Consider the following 16,820-nt stretch of genomic DNA (forward strand, 5'->3'; position numbering starts at 1 on the left):
GAGAATAGCATCTATGTGTCATATACAATTTGGAGTGTCCACACATTTAAAAAGCACCAGAAAAAAAAAAGAAAAACACAACTGGTGTCCATGCCTAAGCGGGAAAATAAAAGAAGTGGTTCCTAGTAAAAGTGAGCTTTTCAATCTGACAAATGTATTTGGTTCAGTAAAGAAGGGTATCAGGGAATAAATATTGTATAATCCATTTTATGCTTCTATTTTCTTACTCTGCAAGGTAATGTCACTTTTGTTCGATGGAAGCAAAAAGCTTTAGCTGATAGTTGCTTAGAATCTTTCTAAATTGATGCCACTTGGTGAATTTTAATCTTTAAATAAACCTGTGTATCTGGTTATTGTCTGATACTGGCGAAATTTACAATCTCTTATTCCAAACATTAAAAAAAAAAAAAAAGCAGAAATAAGGTAGCTAAAAATACATTCACAATTTCCTATTAGCAACAGCTTTAATCAAAACCCAGACCTAATATTTTCTTCTCCCATGTCCATAATGACATTTTATAAATATACGGAATGTATCTTTTCTTAAGAGCTATTTATAAGGAGTGTAAAATGAATGGTTCATCCCGGCGTTTGGCCATCTTAGTTACTTAGCAGACTGACTGAAGAACCAATGTGATCGGGTCTTGCTGTAATCAATCTGTCCTTTAAATAAGAGAGGGCCTCACAAAATCAGAAGCTAGGGAAAGAGTCAATCCAAGTGAAAGGAAAACACACCCACGCTGTTGAAAACCCTAAAGTAGTTGAAAAAACAAGAACCGGTAGATTTGACCCAGTAGATTTAAGGCTCATTCTAAGCCAGGGGAAGAAAAGAACAACAAGAGCAGACCACTTTGCTTTCCGAAAGAATGCTTTTTGGAAAAAGTAGCATTCCGCAGAAGGACATAAATGCAATTAAAACAATTGCTGACATTATTTAGAGTTAACTCCTGACAAAAGAAAACACTCAATGTCCAAAACCCATGTTTGTGGCACTGAATATATATGTATATATTTAATATATATATAAATACATATATTTAATATATATTTCAGAAGAAATGATTTGTAAGGATGTGGTTAAAACTATTTATATACCGGGTTCTATTTGTTTTACAGCTAGTGGTGCACGGACAGCATGAAAGGTTATCTTTGACAAGGTTTTAGCTATTATTTTCTTCCAGTGAAATGGTATTTCTTGAGAAAAAAAGGTCTTTGGAACAAAATAACAATAAATCCTGATTTAGATACATAAACCTGCCACTGATATCACATAATATCAGTGTTCTTTCTCACTCGATACAGGCGTTTTAAAGATAAATGGTAAAACTGAACTGGAAATCCATCTGGCCGGCTGCCTGCTCTAATGAATAACCCCACTTTGGCTCGTGCAATGTAAGCAGAAAGTTCTCTCCCGGCCTCTTTCGTCTGTCATGAATCTACGAGACAGCCGACATAATATCTGGGCGACAACGGTGCGCTAACAGTGCGGTGACTTCCATTTTCTTTGCTTTCTATTGATTTTCACTTAATAACTGGCGAAATACTAAACGTCCGCCCTGAGTACCTAATAAATCCTGCCTGAGCTTTTTATTGAGGAGAATTTAATAAAAACAACCATTGCGGCTGAGGGATTTTTCTTCTGGATAGAACATAGGGGTAGGGGACAGTGGGGTTGGGGCAAGAGGAAGCCATTTGATTTTTTTCTTTCTTTCTTTCTCTTCTTCTTTCTTCTTCTTCTTCTTCTTCTTCTTCTTCTTCTTCTTCTTCTTCTTCTTCTTCTTCTTCTCATCCTCCCTCTTTTTCTTCCAAAGGGACTTTCACCCCTTTGGAAAAGCAGCACCGTGTCAAGGATGCCCAGTGTTTGAAGGGGGTTCCTTCGAGAAGCCACCATAAGTTCTGCATGCAGGTGGTCTGGCCAACGTCAGGAAAGAATGCAAAGGTTTGGCAGAGACTAACTTTTCGGTCCTCTGGTGTGTCCTCTGACATCTGATTTCCAGCTTTGGCCAAGGACTTCCTCAGCGTTACCAGCGGCTGCCAAAAATCTGTAGGAATATGTATTTTACTATTCAAACAGTCGCCTACATATGATGGCAACTTGTGTTTTGTTTTGTTTTGTTTTTGATATGCACTCAGTGGAAACTGTTCCTTGAATTTTGAATCTGGATCTTTTCTAGGATTAGTGACACACAGTATGATACTCTCTCTGCGATGCCAGGGGGTAGGTGGCAGCTCCCAGCAGGTCCCAGTCAACCACATGATCAGAAAGGTGAACAACAGATGTACTTACAACCTTTCTGTTTTTCGCATTCAGTATAGTATCCAATCAATTCCATGAAATGTGTAACATTTCATTATAAAATGGGCTTCATGTTAGATGATTTTGCCCAAATATAGGCTAACATAAGTGCTCTGAGTACATTTAAGGTAGGCGAGGCTAAGCCATCCTGTAGGTTAGCTTTATTAAATGTATTTTTGACATAAGATATTTTCAATTTACTGTGGGCTTATCAGAACATAGCCTCATTTTATGTTGAGAGAGATCCATATTATTTGATCCTTGTTTTGTATCTGCTATTAGAGATGAAAGCATGACATGGCTGTTGGAGTCCTTCCATACTTTACCAGAATTCTAGAAATTAAAGGAAGTGGTAAACATCATCTGAGGGGTGAGAGCACATACACATTATTCCATTTAAAGCTAATTTAGACTCACAAATTCACTTTTTGCTCAACAAGTTTTATTTGTGGCTATTTAAAACCCAAAGAAAAATGGAAAGCACAGGCTTTACACCCCACGCCATTTTCTTCTGCATAAACTTCTAGAACAATTTCCATTGTTGATACTTAAGAAAACCCTGTATTCTGCTATGTGGTCTTTTAGGAACATTTCACAGCTGATGGTTCTCACCCCCTTACATTTTAATTGCTCCTGAGGTTATTTTCAATTCACTGGGTTTAGTGACCAAGTATTTTAGAATTTCCTCCTGTATATACACCCATTCCACTCCATTCTTGGTAAAATGCTTAAAAAGGAATCCACATAGTTATAAAAATAAAAATAGAAATCTTTTGTTAAAATGAAGTGCTTTGTTTTGTTTTACAAAATCCATGGGTGTCAGGTTTGAGTATCAATGTTATAAAAATCAGTCACTCAAGCAAAGCTATGTATGACTCAGTTATTCATTTACAATTCCATGGTTGCCTTTCCTAAATGGGGACAGAGGCGGTATAATGTAGGGCAGGTTTCATGTCACGGGACCTTTATGGAAATCTTGGCTTACTTCCCCTTTGCTATTTGGTTACTTTGTCGATGCAATAGGGATCTTGTTGCCAAACAAGCATGGTGACACCATCTTGGCAAAAATCAATACATGTGGTGAATGCTCAACAAATGATGTTGATTAATTTCACTGAGATACCTCAATAATGAGTAATGGTTAATTAACCGGCTTAAGGTTTGAAATTAGACAAATCCTAGAAATCACCCATTCCCCTCCTCTTAAATCTTTTAAGTGGTTAAAAGATTTACTGGTGTGAACTACACATTCTGGGTGGTTGTGATGTGTTGATGTAGGTTCATCGATGATAATAAATGGGCCATTCTGACTAGACATGCTGGTAACTGGAGAGACTGTACCTTTGGCAGGGGTCTGGGTGGGGAGAGGGTAAGGAGAAATCTTTTCCTCAACTTTTCTAGGAGCCTAAAACTGCTCCAAATAATAATAATAATAATAATAATAATAATAATAATAATAAATAATAATAATAGTAACTCAATCAAAAAAAAGAAAGAATACAGGCAAAAAATAACCCAAAAAACAAACAAAGCAAAACAAAACAAAAAACAAAACTAACACAAGAGTTAGTTTCTTTCTGTGCCTAGAAACACTCAATAATGTTTGCTTTTATTATTTAAAAGTATTGTTTATGAGTAACTGAATTCAAGTCGTGAATCTTTACAAAGGAGAGCCTGAGCACTATTCTGATGATGAGACTTTCACTTACTTTAGGTATCGATGCTTTTTTGTTAATCCCAGTTCTTTTTTTGGGTATCCTATCCTTTCTTTGTCCAGTTTTATGAAAAAATAAAGAGGATTTAGTAAAACCTTTAACACTTTCCTTTTTCTGATCATTTTGTTTCACCACCACCCTTCTCTGAGAAGGTCTTGTTTTGTTTTGTTTTAGGTTTCTGTGAAACTCAGTCCATTCTCTCTTCAGCAGAACATTTTGGTTCCATATCATCAGAGAGGGTAACACCGCAAAATATACAGCAAGGTTCAGTGCGCATCCCTGAGCTGAGATTTGGGGGAGGACATGTCAGACTGGGAATTCTCAGGTTTTTGCTGGGCCGCTGGGTGTAAGCACCCTCTAATCAGCTCACATAAAGGTGTATTGCTATTCAGATAATGTCTTCCACTGCTCAACAAAGGTTGTTGTACTGAGCTGTGATTGTGACAAATGATTTACTATTAGGAACATTCTGTAATTATTGTTCGGTGGGACCGCAGACCGATACATCATTAACATGATAGACGGCCTTTTATATCAGCAAAAATAACTAAATTAATAAAAATGGCTTCATTCCAAACCCTGTCAGAAAGCCAATACTCAGAACAATCAAGTAGCAGTGATACCTGAGAAAGCCATAGTTTATATCCCCCAACAAACCATATTTTATGCATAAGTAATAAAATATTTGTATATATAATCTCTATTATATGGATCTGTGTAACATAACAGATTTTTATAGATATCAGCTCTAAACAAAAATATAGGATATTTAAATGTTTTCTCCCAAATGATTTAGATTTAAATTTACGCTTTAATGCAATTGGATTGCACATTTGGAATATTAGAATCTGCCTTATGACAACTTTTCTTTCCATTCTCAAGCCCTGGGGAAGGTTTTAAACGACCATCCTGCAGACCAGAATCTTTCCTTCAACTTCCTCTCTTCCCTCCTTACTTTTTTCCTTTCCTTCTTCCTTCTAGTCAATAAACTCCTCATTTATGCTTTCAATTCTTAGCCTCACATTTCTTACTTTTTCACAGAGAATTCAATAATTAAACATTTTATGATTAAACAGTTTTTGGGTGCTTAGCAGTTGAGTGTCTGCCTTTGGTTCATGGTGTGATCCTGGGGTCCTGGGATTGAGTCCCGCATCAGGCTCCCTGCATGGAGTCTGCTTCTCCCTCTGCCTCTGAGAGTCTCTGCCTCTCTCTCTGTGTCTCTCATGCATAAAAAAAAAAAAAAAAAAAAAAAAAAAGCAGTTTTCTTGCCCTGAAAACACGGCAAAGCCTCCAACACTTTAGTCAAAACTGCCTCACTGGTACCTGAATTAGAACCTCTGGGGATCCCTGGGTGGCGCAGCGGTTTGGCGCCTGCCTTTGGCCCAGGGCGCGATCCTGGAGACCGGAGATCGAATCCCACATCGGGCTCCCGGTGCATGGAGCCTGCTTCTCCCTCTGCCTGTGTCTCTGCCTCTCTCTCTCTCTCTCTCTCTCTCTCTCTCTATCATAAATAAATACAAAATTAAAAAAAAAAAAAAGAACCTCTGAAAGGATTGACGACCAAGTAATGATATTTGTAAAGAAAATTAACATGACAGCATTAGTTGAAATTAGCGGATTGTCGAAATTTTTAGCCTCTGCTAACCTTGGAATTTCTGTTGTGCTGTGAGGCTAACATAGATGAAATTCTCTAGAAACTTTGACTAATTTAGGTAACTGTTGTTGCTGCCACCTTACAGAAAAGGAAACTGAGGTTTAGGATGGTCGGAAACTTGCCCAAGTTCTGTTTCTTTAAGATTTTCACCCATATACTTGGGGTCTATGTTGAAAACCAGGACACACAGGATTTATCATTGAAGAATAGGGCAAGCACTCAATTTTGCCATCTCAAACAAATATTACTCCACAGAAGTAAAATCTACCACTGTGTTTTTCATTTTGCTCATATTGCTGTGATCCTTACACTTAAAAAAAAAAAAAGAAACTATTAACCACAAGAATTAGTATGATTAACTATAATAATTAGTATGATTAAGCCAGCAAAATATCTTTTAAAATCTAGATTATCTGCTAAAAATTCTAGTATCCTTAAAAAGTATGTGCTTTTTTCCAGGGACACCTGGGTGGCTCAGTCAGTTAAGCATCTGCCTTAGGCTCAGATCATGATTCCAGGGCCCTGGGATCAGGCCAGGTGTCAGGCACCCCATTCAGCGGGAGAACCAGCTTCCCTGTCTCCCTTTGCCCCTTCGTCTTGTGCGCTCATGCTCTCTCTCTCTCTCTCTCCAATAAATAAATAAAATCTTTAAAAAATATATATATTTTTCCAGTATGCATTTAAAGGCAAAATACCCTTTGCCTTGCCCTGAATAATCATTGGAGGATGATTACGATGTCTGCCTCACCCTTCATGCATTAGTCAAGTTGCATAAAGTATATACAAGCATGTAGAATTCAGTAATTTGGCAGATAGAGTACAGGAACTATGTAAATTAATGACTGGGATTAAGAAAGCAAGAGGAAAGAAAAAATATTTCTGAAAATGAAATGAATATAGTCACACTTTATGTTTCAGTGAATATGTATCTAGAATATCATTTTAGATTTAAAGGTGTAACTAAGTTACTTGGACCTATCGGCTGGCCCACAGTTTGAAACTTACAACAGCAGCAAGTGCCTTACTATTCATTTTAATGGAATTTTAACATGTTGAGTTAAAATTAATTAATTAAAAAAATAATTTTTAAAATCAATCAATTACTTTTTAAAAACACACTAAGGTAAATGCCTAGGAACATAACTATAATGTTTAAAAAAATAAACCCCAAAAATGTGATTAGTTAGACTATTTTCTTGGACCTAAGTTTGCTGAAATTAAAAGTACACTGGCTTTCAAACACACGCATTGTCTCATTATCCTAAAGCAATGAGTCATCCAATCATAGTTCATTGATGGTTTAGAGGAAAGAAAGCCATGTTTCTGGGTACTCTTTTGGAATAGACTTACAGATACAGAATGTGCACTGTAAGTATTCATATAAAAATCTTTAAGATATATCTGAGTAGAAATCACAATTATTTTAGTAGGTTTTAACACTTTACTGCTGATAGTAAATTTCAGTAAAGAGCGACCATTATAATAATGAGGATCTAAAAAGACACCTAAGAAATCAGAAAAGCGATAAAATAGAACTCAGTGGTTTCCTATTCTATTCTTTCTTTCCTGCTTTCTGTAGTTCAGTGTATTTGTTCCAAAATCTCTTGTCTAAGATTCTTGAGGTAAATGTATTTTATAATTTAGAACGGTTTGGGTTTGGGAAAGTGACATGGCACATATATCCATATATTATCCATATCACCAGTGATGTTTGGGGTGGCATCATTAACATGACTGCAACAACACACATGAGCACTCACACTCAGTGGGATAAAGACTATGAATACCCCATATCAGTTTGGGTCATATTTTGCTACATATGATTTAAAGTCAATTTATATTGGCTGATCCCTCTGCCAAAAAAAATGTAAACACATGTTGATATCTTAGATTAAGACTCAGATTTGCAAATGAGGTATTATGGATCTATACACCCCAACTCTGAGCCTCGTGTTAATTTAAATACATTCTAAATTAACTTTTGCACATTTTTTAAAGATCTTATATTTTAGAGCTGTTTTTTGGGGGGGGTTCACAGCAAGATTGAGTGGAAGATACAGAGATTTTCCATCAGGCCCCTAGACCCCCACATATGCCTGGCCTCCCTCATTACCTAAATGTCTACCAGAATGGTACAAGTTGTCACAAGGGATGAACATAAGTTGACAAGTCATTATTACCCCTACTCAAAGTGCATAGTTTACATTCGAGTTCAGATGGGTATTTGTTGTCATTATACATTTGTCCTTTTGCACCTTTTTGCAGGGTTTTTCCACTCTTGATTGTAGCTTAAGAAAATATGTATCACCATTTAGTAGATGCTCAATAAAATCCCCGTTATTCATTGAGTAATAAATATTCAAGAAGATAAACCTTTTAGAAGGACACTCTTGTTACTTCGTTCTTTTTTTCTTAAGATTATATTTATTTATTCATGAGAGACACAGAGAGAAAGGCAGAGACATAGGTAGAGGGAGAAGAAGGTTCCCCATAGGGAGCCTGATGTGGGACTGGATCCCAGGATCCTGGGATCACATCCTGAGCCAAAGGCAGACGCTCAACCACTGAGCTACCCAGATGCTACCCTGTTATGTCATTCTTGTATGGAAACTTTGAATGATCTAATGCTTCAAACTGTCACTCCCATAACTATTTTCAGAAGCATTCATGCCTTGTGGAAAAGGTGCAGACATAGTCCATAATTTCCTATAAACAAGACATTTTATTAAATAAATACACGGTTTTAAAGCAAAATCCAAATCTAAAAAGATTTGGAAAAATCTTGTTATGGTAGGCTCTGTTCTTCAAATTCTTACTGTGTAAGTGAAAGCAGACTCCGAGGCTGGTTGTAATGGGAAACATGGTCCAGAACTGTAGCTCAAAGACACTTAGGTGATATTAGAAGTCATCTTAATTCTGAAAGCAAAGAAAAAAAAATAATCCAGTCAAGTATCGGGCAAGGTGAGGGGAGGCATGCGGTCAAAGGACCCAGACCACCGACCTTCTCCAGGTCCACAGGGAGAGAATCCGTAATTGTTTTTATGGCTAAAGCTTGATTGAGACCTATTTTAAACCTCGTCTTTTCTGCTTTGGCCTTCTCTTCAAGGAAGACAAATGTCCTTGAAAAGGAGTCTTAAAAATATGATTCACAGACTTGGGAAGAATGACAGGATGTAGACAGCCTAGAGCAGTGTCTTTCCCCAGAGGAGTTCACATTTCCTTCCTCTTAATCTGAGTGAACCATTAAAAAGTTAGTTAGTTCCCTGGAGGCCCTTCCCAACGAATCTCCTAAAAGGAAAATACCCTGCACTGGAAAGGTAATTTACGTAGGCAGGCTTTAAAAAGTGAAGTTCCAGTTCAGAGATAACCAATGACTTCACAGGGGCTGCTGTCTTGCATCTTTTCAGGATTCTCCCTGAAATTAGGTAGCAGACCAGAGGTGGGCAGAACAAATACACAACTACTCTTGTGCACACTTTCTTTCTTTATTCTCATAAGCAGTGAAATCCCAAATAGGACACTTTCATTGCTGTTAAGATGTCAAAGTGGAAACACGCGATCAATTGATTATTCCTGAAAATAGGCTTCTGGTGAAGCCAACCACATAGGGTTTCTATTCTGAGAATGTTTTTAATTATTTTATCTAGTGGGAAAACTCTTTGCTCAGGGAGAGGGATGTGGGAGGGGAGCAGAATTCTGTGTTCAGGACCTTAGGGAGTGCTGTGGTAACTCAGTGTCTAAGGTCTTCGGGAAGCCGGATTTAAGAGTTGATTACCTTTTATGGCAAAATCCCTTATGAATTTGCCTTTTTAAAGTCCACTGGAAAGGGAGCATGGCTATGGGGAGCTGTGAATATTTGCAAAGCAGCTTGGTTTCCCATCCCTGGCAATTCTGTCTCCTCTCCCCCACCCTGTCAAGGCTCTTACCCCCTTTTTGAGTAAATGGTAGAGCAGGAAAGAATGAATGAGGACTTTGGAGCATATCAATTCCTAGCAACCAACTAATTTCTTTGCTAACATTTTGTAGGCGACAGAAACGGAGTTGACCACTGCGTGACATTTATTAGGCATTTCTGTAAGTCGTAGATCGAGACTCACATAAGAAGGAATTTTACTGATGGCCGTGAGAACTCAGTCCCTGTGGTATTGCTCAAATAGTATCAGGACACGCATTCAACGTTTACACACTCTTTCGGCTGATTACTTTAAAGTTCTCTCTGCAGAAAATGGAGAGGAACTATAAACAGTAATGTAAAGAAATTAAAACACTGATGCTGGCCCATGTAAGTCAGATTTTCTGACATACCAAAAACACGGACTAATCGGGGAGGAGGCTGGGCAAGAGAAGAAAGCATGTTCTCATACTTCCATTTTCTGAAACTAGGAAGGACTGGAGTCTGAAACGCTGTCAGATTAAAACAACAACCACAACAAACAGGATCTTGTTTTCCTCAAGGTGCTTAAAGTTTCTGAGCTATAGGCCTGGGTTCTGCTACTCTACTTTATTAAAAACCAAATCAGGCAAGTAAAATGTTTTGGGAATGCTGAGATTTTCATCTTTCTAATTGAAGCAAACCCTTTAGCAGGTGAAACAGAAGGAAAATGGTGGGGAAAAGGAAGTTTCTATTTATCAAATAGTCACATCTAAATTATCTGATTATAACCCAAAATTAGGAGAGATATTTTAAAGCTACCCTTGTATCGCCTAATTTGACATTTAAAAAAAATGGGAAAACCACCCCCATTTGATAACTAATTTGTCCCATTATTTCTTTTTCTATGAACTATGAAAAAGAGCTAAGAAAAATCTCTCTCCTTTTGTTTTTTTCTTTTCATAAAACTCAATTTGCAGGCCTGCATATATTATTCACATTTTTCTTGTGTGCTTCCTTCTGTATTTTTTGGCTGCACTGGTGGAATTTCTGTGATAAGAGGACCACCAATCCAGTGTGCATGGTGTGGGGTTGGCCACAGTTGAGTGGGCCCCACTGGGGATCTGAGAGAGAGGGCCAGGAATTCACAGGGCTTGATTACTGCAAGAGCTTATTCTGCTTTTAAGTTAACTATGCTCTTCCTGGTAAATCAGCCCCTAAACCTTGGAGTCTTAACACCAACTCAATGATTGAGCAGACTTTCTGTAAAAAAAAGAAGCCCTGGCCATTTGTACATGACATTTCTCTAAGCTCGCTTGCAAGTGAAATGACAAAGATTCAAGGGGAAGCAAGGTTCATTATGTGAACTACATTTAGGGCTTTGACAAATTTCAAATCAGCCATAGTGAAACATGCAAACATGAGTAAAAGTGTCTTCATTCATAAAGGATGACCACTTTGAGTTTAAAGCTTTTCATTTTGTGCTCATGTCTGTCCACCATGAATATTTTCTTAAAAAAAAAAAAAGGAAAAACAAAGACGTCGGGATTCTTTCAATTCTGATTTTTAAAATGTCCTATCTGTGATCCAACTTAATTTAGTAACTATTTATGGACCACATAAGCCATTAAATTGTTGGGTACAATTACATAATAGTGGTACTATGAGGATAAAAAAGATAATATTGGTGTTTAGTCAAATGGCTCTAAAAGTTAGGAACCAATATTCTATTCTTCCTTTAATATAGTTATAAGTATTTCCTTCTTGGTAGATTTCATTTCATTACTGTGACTGGTTTTTTTATCTCTCATTTCCTTGCCCTTGGATATGTGAGTTTGTCATATGACTAAAGCCAAAGAGTCTATTTGCTTGTCCTTTGACTTAGGGTTACTCATGCGGGGCTCAATCTCAAGACCATGAGTTCATGACCTGAGCCAAAACCAAAAGTACAACGCAACTGCCTGAGCCACCCAGGACCCCCAAAGCCACAGCATTTTAGAGTAGTTTGTTGTACAGCAGTAGTTATCTGATACAATACAATTCAATTGTTCATTCACTTATTCATCCTCAAACATCAGTTGGATACCTAACAGGCTTCATATTCTGTGGCCACAGCCTGAGATACACAGTACAAACTTCCAGTGGAAAGAGATAAATGGAGCAGTAAATGAAATAGACATGCAAAGTGCTGACATAAAAGCATGCATGATGTGCTGTGGTGAATCCTTAATAGAGTGCCATACCAAAAGCATTCTGGAAGAGAAAGGATAGAGCCTAGAAAAATTGTAAAGAGTATGGAGGGATTAAGAAGACACTAATGTTGGATTTTGAAAGGGAGAAGTACAGAAAGGCTTTCTAGGCACAGAAAGCCAAACAGCATTTGCAAATGTCCCATTGAAGAGAAAAGAGCCTGGTGCCTTGAGAGCAAAGCAATAAATTAACCAGAGGCAGGAAATATGCCTCACATTTTCTTAAATTCCACATGGTTCTAGCATAGGGAAGTCAGCAATGCTTCAAGAATGGCTTGGCAGTATTATTGGTCACTGTCTTGAGTGGAACCTAGAGATAATGTTTAAAGAGAGTCCCTTAACATTGCTCAGCTCTATCTAAATTCAGACCTAACTTCTTGAGAATGTCAGACTAACACAGGAAGCCTTTTGATTACTTGTGGTGTTTTTCTCTTCACTTCCTGCTTTAATCTTATAGCACAGGGACCAAACTATTCTAAAGGGAACTACATCCTTGGTATTTTTGGCATGTCTCTTACCAGGAAACTGGTGGAAGTGTCAGAGCTACCCTTTTCAAGAGATTTCCACTTCAGCCAAGGGGGGTTGCATCCACTTCCTAACCATTCAAAGCTTTAGCCATTTGTGGTTTACTCATGTTCTCTAGCATGAAGACTTGTTGAGAAAAAGTCAGGAAGTCCTTAAAGATCCCACAATCATGTTTTCTTAACTGTCAAGTTATGACCCTGCCATTTGTATGAAAGGGTTGTAGAAGTAGAGAGATATAGAAAATTAGTATATCCTGATTGGAAGGATACTTTGAGGTCATTTATGCCTAGTGCTCCCTATTTACCAAGTTAGAAGGGACTGGAAAAAAATTGGGTCAAGGTCTTATTAATTAAAGACAAAATTAGCTCCCAGGCTACTTACTTGGTACCACACCCCGTTGCATTCTTGACTTATATACTGCTCATATTTTCTAGAATTCTAAACTTGAACTAGAGACAACGCTTCTAAAGAGAGAAACAAAAATGTTTCCAGTGTCTTGAAACAAGAAAGAACAAGTCAAAAGAGAAAATGGTATCAAGAATTTGAAACAGAGCTGAAAGAAAGTGCTTGGCAGGTATGGTGACTATTTTATAGTACTAAAACTATTCGTAAACTTAAGAGGCATGTGTAGGCAGTAAGGAAATGGCCAAGAAAGGAAGAGGAGGAAAGAAGACACTACATCTTTAAATTAAATTGAATGTTCTGTGACTTTAAATGAAAGCTCTTCTGTTGTTGGGCAAATAAATTTAAACCACTTAACATGGCAGAGAAGGTCAGGCAAGCTTATTATAGTGATCATAGCGTTACAGCTATTGCGATTGACCGCTGCTCTCTGGAATCACCAATAATCAGAGACCGCAAGCTGTGTTTGCAGAGAAAGGTCATCATTCATTTTTTTCAAAGCATTAATATCTTTTGTTTGTTTGGCTCAACATGAAACAGGAATCGATAGAGGTAATTCACAGAGCAATTAGCCCCTCATCTGTCAAACGGCATCTGGGTGTATTTAACAAAAAGACCTTTGGAAAGGTTTAAAAAGGAAGAAAGTGCCTGTACGATCAACAATTTATATTTTCTACATGACATGTTGTGTATGTATCTGTGAAAAGGGGGGCCTTGGGACTAAGAAAATATACATAAAGCATGCTATAAATCTACACTTCAATGTTATGGTGTCTCAGTGTAGAGATACACCAAAAAAAAAAAAAAAAAAAAAAGCTCGGATTACATTCTTGCCTCGTTCCCATGAAGACAGTACATAGCGTTTGGGGTCTTTCTATCATGGACGGTCACAGTCCTAGAACGTAGATTTCTCATAAAAGAAGACCTCAAGGAAAAACTTATTATGGGCAATTTAACAAATTGGAGAGGTTCGACCATCAGGAACAAATGCCCACTTTTGGTATCAGAGCCTACTTTTGTGCTGGGCTAGACGTCTCCTCCTGAGACTGGCCAAGGCCATGCTGTGTGACTCACTGCATGGACACAGCTCCCACCCAGCCCAACACTAGCCACACCACTCTTAAGTTGGCCCTGTCTTCACATCTAGTTTATTTGTATTAAAATAAGAAGTGAAAAAGTGAAATGCAAGATTAATATAAAAGAGTCTAGAACTTAAAAAAAATGAATTCGGGATCCCTGGGTGGCGCAGCGGTTTGGCGCCTGCCTTTGGCCCAGGGCGCGATCCTGGAGACTCGGGATCGAATCCCACATCTGGCTCCCGGTGCATGGAGCCTGCTTCTCCCTCTGCCTGTGTCTCTGCCTCTCTCTCTCTCTCCCTGTGACTATCATAAATAAATTAAAAAAATAAAAAAAAAAAACAGTATGTTTAAAAAAAAAAAAAAAAAGAATTCTGTTCTGGATCCATATTTCTTTACTGAATTTCAAATGTATGTACTATGAGATTTGTACAGTTAGTATCAAAGAGGTATAGGCTTTAAAAAAATCATCTTAGGGACTTGTCTACACATTTACATAAATGCTATTACTCTCAGCAGGACCAGATGTATTTCAGGAATGTGGTATTTTCTTTTAAATTTTCTGGCTCTTCTCATTTTTTCTTGACTTTTCTTTCTGTCTTTTTCTTTTTTTTTTTTTTTTTCCTGCCCTCACTCCACTTTTTAAAAAATTTTGGTCTTTACTCAGTCCATAAGATGATGGCCAAAAAAGAAGTCATGAGGTAAAAAAGGAAGTCACAAAATTTTTGCTTATTTTGTGACTTGAGATAACACATTTTTCGGTTTAGATTTTAGCTTCATTCTGAATATCCAAACATTTTAACAGGTTACCTGTCCATCTCTAAGGCTTTTTCAGATTAATTATGAATGTCTTATCTGGAAATTATATTATACAGTTAAGTGAAAAGCAAGAGACTCCACTGAACTCTGAGTATAATAATGACTGTAAAAAAATACCATAGCAAAGATGGAAAGGAAGCAATTCTTAACTAATGCTTTTGGGTGGAGGTCATTTTTATTTAACTTGAAATTTCAATATTTTCAAAATTTTGTATCATAAACACAATACTATTTTAATTGGAAAAAGTAAAGCATTACTTACATTTAATACAGTAACACGAACAAGGCAATCATGTCTTTGCAAAGCCGTTATGTTCCATACTGACCTCAGATAACCAGAATTTTACTTTTTGTAAACACTGTCAAGCACTCTTATAGAATTTGTTTCATGGCTAGAACTAATATGAGTTCTTAGAGCCTCAAGAAATTGTACAGAGCATGTACAAGTCCAATCACTACAAGATTGAAGTTGAGGGCAGTGTAGCTCGTGGCACATCTACATTTCTCAAATAATGAAATCCTGTTATAAAAGAATTTCATTGTCAAGTACTTGAGTACATCTTATTTTCCTGGCTGTGGAATTTAATTCTGGAGGCATTGTGACACAGTGTTTCCTTCCTCCTACCTCCCAACTTTTTTGTTATTTTTTCTGTTCATGTGAGCTATGTTAGAAGTTTCCATACATTCAATACACAGCTTCCTTTAATTAGAAAGGTTCTCTGTAACTCATAGATACTGACTAATAATCATTTTCCACACTTCCCAGTTACTAAAACAAACATCACAGTCAGCAGTTGCCTAGGGTCTATTTTGCTCTCATGTAAATACTATATTATACTTCAACAATAATCCAAATCATTCCACTGTCCAAATGGTTATTCACAAGCAGAGGTCATTATTTCCTTGTTAGACTATGTTAAGGGTGGGTCTGGCTTCCATGGGCTTTGCACATTCTTCTGATTTGTAAATCAAACCTGAGTTAGAAAGATGGACTGCCACCTCCTCCTGGCTCTGCTTAGTGTCACAGGGGTACAGTTCATCAGACAAACACCTCATAAGCATCAGTTCTGGCTGCCTTCCAGGGAAAACCATGTCATGCCATTGAATAACACTTAGGACCCAATCTTTCATCCTCCTCCTCCATAACTAAATAAATTGGGTAAAGGTCTTGCCCTGTCTCAAGATAACAAGAAGTTTAAAGAACTTACTAGTGTTTCATGTTGCAGACACTAAGCTTTAGAGAAGTGAACAAAAACAAGATGGCGGCTTTCCTGAAGTTCAAAGGCAGCTCTGATAGCAAATGAATACTGATGGGCACAAATAATATTGCTAAAAGAAACAGGGAAGAGGATCTGGACTGAGGGAGAAAAGAGAATGAGCCTGGACTTTTCTAATGCTCTCCTACTCAAAACCTAATCATCTTGGGCCAGAGTTGCAAACTTTTTCTCTAGAAGACCAGATGGTAAATAGGGGTTTGCTTTAGGGGTTATATCATGTCTGTAGCAGTTACTCCGTTAGCTTTTGTAGTGTGGAACTGCCACTGAGATATGCAAACAGATGAGTATTGTCCATGTTTCAATAAAACTTTATTATGGGGACACCTGGGTGGCTCAGCAGTTGAGAGTCTGTCTTGGGCTCAGGTCGTGATCCCAGGATCCAGGATCAATTCCCACATCCAACTCCCTATGGGGAGCCTGCTTTTCCTTCTGCCTAATGTCTCTTCTCTCTCTGTGTGTCTCTCGTGAATAAATAAATAAATCTTTAAAAAATAAAACTTTATTATGGACAGTGAAATATGAATTTCCTATAATTTTTATGTGTCAGAAAATATCATTCTTCTTTAGATTTTTTTCCAACTACTTCAAATGCAAAAATTAAACCAAATTAAGCATTCTTGGCTCAAAAGGGATAGAAAAGCAGCTATTGGATTGGAATTGGCCTTTGGGTCATAGTTTGCCTGCACCTTGTTCTAGAATTCAAACTCCTACTACACGTTAGTGAATCGAAACTTACAAAATGACAGGTCAACTGCCTACGCTCTGTTCTAGAGTTCAAAGTTTTAGTTCAAGTTTGTGAGTCAGCTCTTACAGAATGATAGGTAGACTTGTTTACCATTTAACTACCTATCATCTCCTGTGAGTAAGGGTGTTTTTCTTTAACTTGAATCTTATTTTTTGTTATTTCAGAAAAAGCTCATTAAACCTTTAAAAATC

At 37.5% G+C, this 16,820-nt stretch overlaps 1 long non-coding RNA gene across 1 annotated transcript in view; it reads right to left on the minus strand.

Annotated features, from left to right (window-relative positions):
• Positions 1 to 7,321: 7,321 nt before the first annotated feature.
• The window catches only part of LOC140595463 (uncharacterized), a 123,960-nt gene continuing 114,461 nt past the window's right edge, over positions 7,322 to 16,820 (minus strand). Inside the window, exon 4 of the long non-coding RNA XR_011997093.1 lies at positions 7,322 to 8,581. This is a non-coding gene — a long non-coding RNA (uncharacterized lncRNA). The remainder of the gene's footprint in view (positions 8,582 to 16,820) is intronic.

This window comes from Vulpes vulpes, chromosome 14 (genome assembly GCF_048418805.1).
Source record: "Vulpes vulpes isolate BD-2025 chromosome 14, VulVul3, whole genome shotgun sequence".
In the NCBI taxonomy this organism is placed as follows: domain Eukaryota; kingdom Metazoa; phylum Chordata; class Mammalia; order Carnivora; family Canidae; genus Vulpes; species Vulpes vulpes.